Raw genomic sequence first — 9105 nt, 5'->3', positions numbered from 1 at the left:
ACTATACTAATTTTTTTAAGTAAATTGATTTTTTTATTTTTTTTATTTTTTTATATGTATTATTATTATATTATTATTTACTTGTTTTTATTTATTATTGTTAATAAAGCTATTATGTTAAATTTGCAAAAATTTAAATTTGTTGTTCTCAATATAACAGAAAAAAATTATTTAAAATTGGTACTTAATGTTAAAATTCGTTTGGCATCTAAAATGTTTGGGAATACTATAAAAAAAAGTAGTGCTGTCAATAAAAACCTCAACCTTAGGGTCAGTCTTAAGCCCTTCACGCATCTTTTAGTCCGCGGCCCTATAATGTATTAAAAAAATTATTAAAAGTCCTGACCCTAAACAAACCCTAAAAAAAGGGGTTCGGATTGGATCAACCCAAAAGCCCTAAATCACCCTAAATGAAACAGAAATTATTTGTCTAAAAAAAAAATAAATCTCTAATAACTCCACGGTACATGTTATATTCATAGTGGAAGTGATGCTTGTGGAGCATCTTAACCTGTGGAAGAGGGAGTTTCATCCGTAAACGAGTTTTGCAAAAAACTGAGTCAACTCAAGCGAGTCAGATTTGAAAATGATTAGGAAATTTTGTCTGAGAAGTAGTTGTTTAAAATGTCTAAGAGTTTCAAGATAGGGAAGGTTCTAGAAGATGGCGAAGTTCCTTGAGCTTATGCATGAACTTGGAGATAAAGAAGAAGGGTCGATTTTGTTCTCAGTTCCTTCAGAACTTGTGCGTCACCCCAATGTGTCTTTGATTCAACGGTGGATTTGGAATCAAATTGACTCTTTCTCTCTTATATGCATGCTTATCAAGACAAGTTCACAAGTTATCTCTACGAGGCATTCCTTGCCCAGTTGCATTTCTCTCTTTCATGTGACCAAACTTATATTTTTTTTTTATCTTTTTGGAACTGTGTTGTGTGTTACCAACTAAGATTAAATTTTTTTTTGTCTTAATCAAAATGAATTAGAAAGTATTATTAAAGTGGGCTAAAAAAATTTAGCTTTTACCAAAAAAAAAAAATAAAAGTTGCCCGCAGACTGACCCTAGGTCCTTTGGCTTTACAAGGCTTTTGGCCCTACGGACATTTTAAATAGTTAGCCCTGCAGGTTATAGGGCCATCTTTTATCTTGGCCTGGTAAGGTAGGGTCAAAGCCCTATAGGACCAGCCCAATTGACAGTGATAAAAGAAAGAGTTAGAATTATCAAGCGAAGATAAGATTACGTCACCATCTTCACCAAGGATTGAAAATAGGATAGTTAACTATTAAGATCTGTAAAAATTATGGACAAATTTGGAAGAAAGATATGAGCACCAAAAAACTATACTTTTGCCTAAAGTTCGTTATGAATGGATACATTTAATGCTGTAAGATTTTAAAACAGTCTATAAAATACAATTCTATACTTTTTAAAATAAATTATCAACTGAAATTGTGTGACCAATAATTAACAGATGACGACTTAATGAAAAAAAATTCACATTCTACACTTCCAACGTGTTGTTACAATAATAGTTTGTGAAAAAAATTTTCAAAGGTATTCTGATCTAATAGGTTGTCTTTTATTGGCAGAACAAAATAATGAGTTATTAATAAAAAATTATAAAATCCGTTCTACTTGCTCAACTACTTTTTCTGAAGTGAATGCGGTATCTCGTGAACATAAAAAAAAAATTATAGCCAGAATAACGGTCGAAATCGTGGACGTGGACGTGGCAAATGAAACAATAGAATTCTTACTCATTTTTGCAATCTAAAATTCACCGATGATATTTTTGCAAATCTTGATGATATCATTGACCTTAACAACTCGGGCAAGTTTAAAGTATGTGATTTTGGTGGCTCAAGCGATGCTACTCATTTGGACGAAGCAAATTTCTTTTAGAAAGAATATTAATTAGAAATCTATTATTTTAGATTTTTTTTTCTTCTTAGTTAGTTTTAATTATTTCTTTGTTTGGTTGTATTTTTTAATTTTTGAAACTTTTGCACTTTTTTTATTAATGATAATTTTTTTATTTTTGTAATAAAGATATGGATATTTTTTACGCTTCGCTCAAATTCAACAATAAAAATGTCTCGTTGACAATACTTCAACGTATATAATACTTAAAGACAATTTGTCTTTCTTGTTACAAAAAAAATAAATATAAGTATAATTATTAGTAGTGCAAAAATAACTTAAGATTCCGAAGGAGCTACTATAATATTATCTAAAGGAATCAAATTCTTTCATAAATAATGCATTACTAGCAAGTAAGTCTCATAAAAATTTGTTATGTTTTAAAGATATCTACTAAAATGGATACCATATAGAAACCGCAATAAAAGAAAATAAAAAATATCTCTATATTACAACTATGATATCAAGTGAAAAATGTGCATTAAAAAAATTATCCGTTCTTTTTTGTGGTTTGTACTATACCACTATTAACAATGCAGAATCACATGTCATAGTAAAATAGAAATTTACAAATACAAATATATTTATAATTTGGCATAACCGGTTGGTTAGAATATTCGGGTTCAATCATGATGAGAAGAATAATCGAGAATTTATCTGGTTATCCTCTAAAGGAATATAAAATTCTTCAATTTAATGAATTTTTATGTGCTGCTTGTTCTAAAAAATAAATAATTACAAAATTATTACAAGAAAATTGTGATTGAATCACCATCTTTTTGAAACGTATTCAATGTGATATATGTGCGCCCGTTCATCCACCATGTGGATCGTTTAATATTTTATATCCCATATTTGTAAACTATCAACTCTCAACATTGTATTTGCGAGATTACTTGTTCAAATAATTAAATTAAAAACTCATTTTTTAGACTATGCTATAAAGACAATACATCTTAATAATGTTGATGAATTTAGGTCTCAAGCATTTAATGATTATTGTGTCAACTGGAATTACGATAGCAGAGCCTGTTGCTTATATACACACTCAAAATGGTGAAGTAGAATCATTAATTAAATACCTTCAGTTAATAGCTAGACTATTATTTATGAAAACTATAATGCCTATTTTAGCATTGAGACATGCTATTTTGTATGCTCAGCACTTATATGTATTAGACCAATAACTTGTCTTAAATCCTTTCTATAACAATTGGTTTTCAGTCAGGAGCCAAACAGTTTTCATCTTAAAATATTTAGATGTGCAATTTATATCCCAATTACTTCATTACAACGCACAAAGATAGGAATCCAAAGAAGATTGGGGATATATAGTGGTTATGCATCTCCGCAATTATAAAATACCTTGAACCCAGGACTGATAACTTATTTAAGGAAAGATTTTTTAATTGTCACTTTGATGAAATAATTTTTCTAAAATTATGGGAGAAAATAAGCAGTTGAAAAAAGAAATTATTTAGAATATATTATCGTTATCTCATTTAAATCATTGAACTAGAACTACAAAAGTTAATTTATGTACAAAATATTATAAATCAATTGCTAGATGTATTTACTGACCTAAAGAGTGTAACAAAATCTCACATTCCAAATACAAATACACCAATAAGAATACGTGTCTCAGAAGGACTAGTTAGTGCAAATGAAAGTAATCCACAAATAAAGCGTGAAAGACCAATAGGTTCTAAGCATAAATATCTTCAAAAAAAAAAGAGAGATAATTAATCATGATATATGGTCACAATATGAAGACAAGTACTCAAAGGGGATCCAAAGATATAAATATTGATGAAACCTCTGAAGAGGTTCAGGTACCTGAAAATGAAGAGATCTCGATAAGTTATGTTACTATTAGAAAAAAGTTGTGAGGATTTTCAAACATTTGATCAACTTTCATGGCAACAATCTCTACCAATGTATTATGATCAAGAGCCATACCATGATGCATACCAATCTAATGTGTGTGGTGACCCTCATTGTGGTTGTCAACCACAATCACCATATGCCTATGAACTACACCCTCAACATAGTTTTGAATTACCATACTCACAAGCCCCCTACCACCAAACACCCTCATATGATCCTAATTCTTATCCACCATACCAACCACCTTATGAGTCATATGAACCATACATAGAGCCACAACAATTCCAACACAATTACTTCCAAGAACTATCAATTTCATATACACCACCTCCATACTTTCACTAAGATAAAGAACCTTCCAAATATGAACCCTTTCTCCCAAACAAGGAACTCTCTCTTCCACCACCCCCATTTGATATGAGGATTTATACCGGTTCGAAATTTAACAAAATAATTTTGTTGTGAGCATAGCACAAACCGATAATCGATCCTCAAATCAAAGTTTAATTTTGGTTATCACAAGTCCAACCCAATAAAAATAACCGAGATTATTAGTCCCGGGTCGTCTTCTCAAGGAATTGCAGTGAGGTATGCATATTATTGGTTATGGTATCCAAGGGGTTGGGTTAGTAAAAAGGAAAGAAAAGTAAACGGCAAGAAAATAAAGGTAACAACTAAAGAAAGCAAGTAATAAAGGGAGATGATGTGGAATTTACAACCACAAACTAACCGACAAGTGCACCGAGTCGTACCAAGTAGTACCTCAGGTGAATGAGGGTCAATCCCACGAGGATTGATGGATCAAGCAACAATGGTCAAGTGAATTACTTAGTCAGACAAACAGAAAGTAGTGTTTGGGTCTCAATTGCATTAACAGTAAATCAGAGAATCAAAAAGCAAACAGTAAGCAGTTGTGAAATATATATAGAGAAACAGTTAAGGCTTCAGAGATATCTATCTTTCGGATTGACTTTTCTTACTAACTATTTTAATCATGCAAGATTTAATTCATGGCAAACTATCTGTGACTAAACCCTAATTCCTTAGACCTTTTTAGTCTCCTCTAAAATTCATGAACCGCCAATTCCTTGGTCACTTAATTCCAATTAGAGGGTGAAGTTCAATTCTAGTTTATATGCCACAAAAATCCTAATTACCCAAATATAAGAGGATTATATGTCACGTATCCCGTTAAATCCAGATAATTAGAAATTTAGGAGAAATTGTTTTCAAGATGTTGTTCAAGTAAAGAGCTTTTCCAAGTTATACAAGAACTCAATTAAAACAAGGGTCATACTTCCGTTCTACCCAAATTCATAATATAAAGAACGAAAACAATTCTTGAAATAGAAATCAGTACATGAATTAAAATAGAAAAATAATAGTATCAATCCATACAATAGACAAAGCTCCTAACCTTAACAGTGGAAGTTTAGTTGCTCATGGTTCAGAGAGAAAACTAGGATTCTATAAAACTGTAAATTGCGGAATGAGGTCGAAGGGAAGAGAAGAGCCCGAATGGCTGATTCTTTTTCCCTTTTATATCTAATCTTAATTAATGTAAATTATAATTTCTAAAACTAAATAATATCTTTTCCTATTTTAAAATAAAAATTAAACTTAATCAGAATAAATAGGAGATTTCGTGCTGGGTTTGAGGAGAGCTGGGGACCACTTGAATCATTAATAACCCAAGCCCAACTTGAGAGTGAGTTGTGCCTTACTTGGACATTTGTTGCGCCTTACTTAGAGTGTGAGCAGTAAAGAATGGCATGGAAGGCTTGACATTGGCGCCTTACTTGAGGGAATCATGCACCTAACTTGGGTGAGTCACACATATGTTGCGTATTGTTGTTGCACATTGCGTCTAACTTGAGAAATCTCAAGTTAGGCACAGCCTAGGCAGAACTCCTTGGGCGCTTCTCTTTCATCTTGGCGCCTAACGTGAGAATCCTTAAGTTAGATGCAGCCTTGGCAACCTTGGTCAATGGAGTATAGTTTGTCATGGCGCCTAACTTGAAAATTATCAAGTTAGATGCCACCCTTGCTGACTTGGTGGAGAAGAAGTATGGACTATTATACATCGTTGGAAAGCTCTGGAAGTTAGCTTTCCAACACCATGAGAGTCACATCCATTGGACCTTTTTAGCTCGACTTATTCAAGTTTGAGTGCAGAGAGGTCAGGGTTGACAATATCATTCGCCTTCTTCTCTTTTTCTACGAAAACTCCATCAAATCCAGCCGAATGCTACCTAAAATAAACAGAATTATACACAACTCAAAGTAGCATCCATAGTGGCTAAAAGATAATTAATTCTGGATTAAATTCAACAATTTGAATGCAAATTCACTAGGAAAAGATAGGAAAGATGCTCACGCATCACAACACCAAACTTGAATTGTTGCTTGTCCTCAAGCAACCAAAACTAATACAAGATTAAGATGTGAATTTACATGAGAAGTGAGAGTTCGGTTATGCTCATGTCTCTTTTTAAAGTGGGATTTATCTATTGCAATTCTGAACAGTTTTGGCATCTCACTCTCATTTGAATAAGAGGAATGTCAACGTCATTCGGAATTAGAATCCGGATCATATTATGAATTCTCTGATCTTTATATTTTAGTTTAATCCTTGAACACAGTAGATATCCTTAAATTCTCAATTAACTGGTGCTTTGCACCTATAGCCTAGTCGTGACTTTAAATGTTTTGTCTCAATGGTTAATTGACACAAGAGCAACACAAGCACTTAATTGGGGAACTCTCTTGAAGTTTTGATTTTTCTTTCAGCTACTCCCAGACAGTGGTTCTCAAAGCCTTTGGCATACTCTGCTAAATGCATTTGATCTTGACTCTAAATGTTCTGTCTCAAGGGTTACTTGACACAAAAACACCACAAGCATATGACTAGGGAAACAACTCTTTGAGCTTTTAATCATGTCTGACCTCCCTAGTCATTGATGCTCAGAGCCTTGGACCTTGCTTTTATATAATTTGTTTATTTTCTTTTTGCTGTTTCTTTTGCTTCAAGGATTAACTTTCACTAATTTCATAGAATTCATAATGGTTCTCTAAATTCCTATTTCTTATACATCAACATCCCTTGATTCAAATTCAAACATGCACAGTTTATGTCATACATTTAAAATCACAGAAAACACCACCACATTTGATTAAATGAGACTACTTTTGTTATAAACTCTTTTACTCATGCACTGCATCTTTTTCTTCTTTATTTTCTTTTGATTTCAAGCCCAGTGAGCAATACATAAGACACCTTTTAGAATTAAAATCAAATAACAAAATAAAAAAATAAAAATAAATTAAACTAGAACCTAGGAATTGAAATAACAACTGATCATGTAATGACTAAAACAAAATAACAGAAAACAGGAACATATCAAAGTAATGGCAAATGACTATAAAAAGTGAAAGGAACTAGACCACCTCAATCTCCATGGTGGGGTCTCTCTCCTCAGGCTATGCTCCGTATGATCCTCTCAAGCGGCTGTAATCCTGTCTCAGCTGAGAGATTTCCTGCCGCTGAAGGTTCTGATCAGCCCTCATCTCATCAAGGGTGGTACAGAGATGTTCCCAACGGCTATTCTGTGTAGCTCTCATCTCCTCTACAGATGCCATGTACTGCTGCCAGCGGCTGTCCTGTATGGCTCTCATCTCCTCTACAGATACAGTGTATTGCTGCCAGTGGCTGTCGTTAGTGATCCTCATCTGCTCAATGGAGGAGGTGAGCTGCTGCCAGTACTCCTAAGGTAGAAAGTACTGTCCCTGAGGTAGTGGTGGCTGAGCCTGCTGAGCTTCCTCTTGATCCTGTTAAGCTTCCTCCTGAACTTGCTCTTCTCTGTGGACCCTGTGCTGTTTCCTGTGAGTCTCCATTCTCTTCTTTGTGATTGGTCTCTCAACATGAATGGGGAGATCATTCTCCACCTTTACCCCTGCTGCTTCACACAGGCGGTAAATCAGATGCGGGAATCTGAGCCTAGCATTCTTATAGGGACTGGAGGCAATCTCGTATATCTGCTCTGGAATAATATTCTCCACCTCCATCGCTTCTCCCTTCATGATGCTGTAAATCATGACAGCTCGGTCCACGGTGCATTCGGACCGGTTACGAGTAGGCATGATGAACCGCCGAATGAAGTCCAACCATCCTTTAGCTAAAGGGACTAGGTCAGTGCTCTTCAAGTGGTTTGGCTTTTCCTCAACCCCTAGCCTCCAATGAGAATCCAGAACGCATAATTCTTTAATAACCAGATCCAGCTCCTGGTCATTATCCATTCTCCTACTGTAAATGGGAGCTAGCTGAGGTGGATACAGCAGGTGGAGGGCTCGTCTAACGCTTCCTAGGCTGAAATCAATGACCTTGCCTCTTACATAGCTCTCATAATTCTTCTCATTGACTCCCTTGACGTCCTTGTATAAGACCCAGAGGTTTCCATAAAACTTTTGGACCATTAATTGCCCAACCTCCGTGTGCGGGTTGCACATAAAATTTCACCCTCTGTTGTCAATTTGAAATTGGATTTTCAGATAGTCATCCGGTTTCAGTGCAAATCTCACTTTGGGAATCACAGTCCTTTTTATAGTATTCTAAAAAAAATGTTCCTCATGAAGCTTGGATCTGAATCTGTGTGTATCATGAGAACTGGTGGCTGATTTTTTACCTTTCCTTTTCTTTGAAGGTGTGCTAGTCTTGGGTGCCATTACAGAAAATAGAGAATACAGAAAAAAAATAAACAGCAAAGCGACAACACCAAACTTAAAATTTTTACTCATCCTCGAGCAAATAAAGAAATACAAGGGGAAGAAGAAGGAAAAATAGAAATTAAAACAGAAGATAATAAAAAAATCAATGCTAAAAGTTTGAGTTGCTGCTCCCTTTTTTTGTGAACGAAAATACAGAAAAAGAAGAAGTATAATAAAGGAAAAAGGGGGGGTTAAGGACAGAGGAGGGAGGCATGGAAGTAGGTGGTTTAAGGGAAGGGAATGGGTTGTGTATAGGGTAATGGGGATGATGGGCTGGGAAGGTTGTTAATGTTTATGTTTGTTGTGAGGAGGGGTGGAAGGAAGGTGGTTGTGTATATAGGAAGGGATGGAACAGGGGCAGTGTGGTCTTCGAAGAAGGAAGAAGGAGAGTGTGAAGTTGGAAGGAAGTGTGTTGAGGTGTGTGGGGTGAAGAGGGGAAGAGGGTGGCTTATATAGTAGGTGTGGAAGGGGTTGGGTGGAGGGAGTGGTCACGGGTGTGTCTTGGGTAGAGAGGGGTCACGAGGGATTCTTGGGAT

The sequence above is a fragment of the Arachis ipaensis genome, chromosome B07, assembly GCF_000816755.2.
Source record: "Arachis ipaensis cultivar K30076 chromosome B07, Araip1.1, whole genome shotgun sequence".
NCBI classification, from domain to species: Eukaryota; Viridiplantae; Streptophyta; class Magnoliopsida; order Fabales; family Fabaceae; genus Arachis; species Arachis ipaensis.
This window is presented reverse-complemented; position numbering follows the sequence as displayed.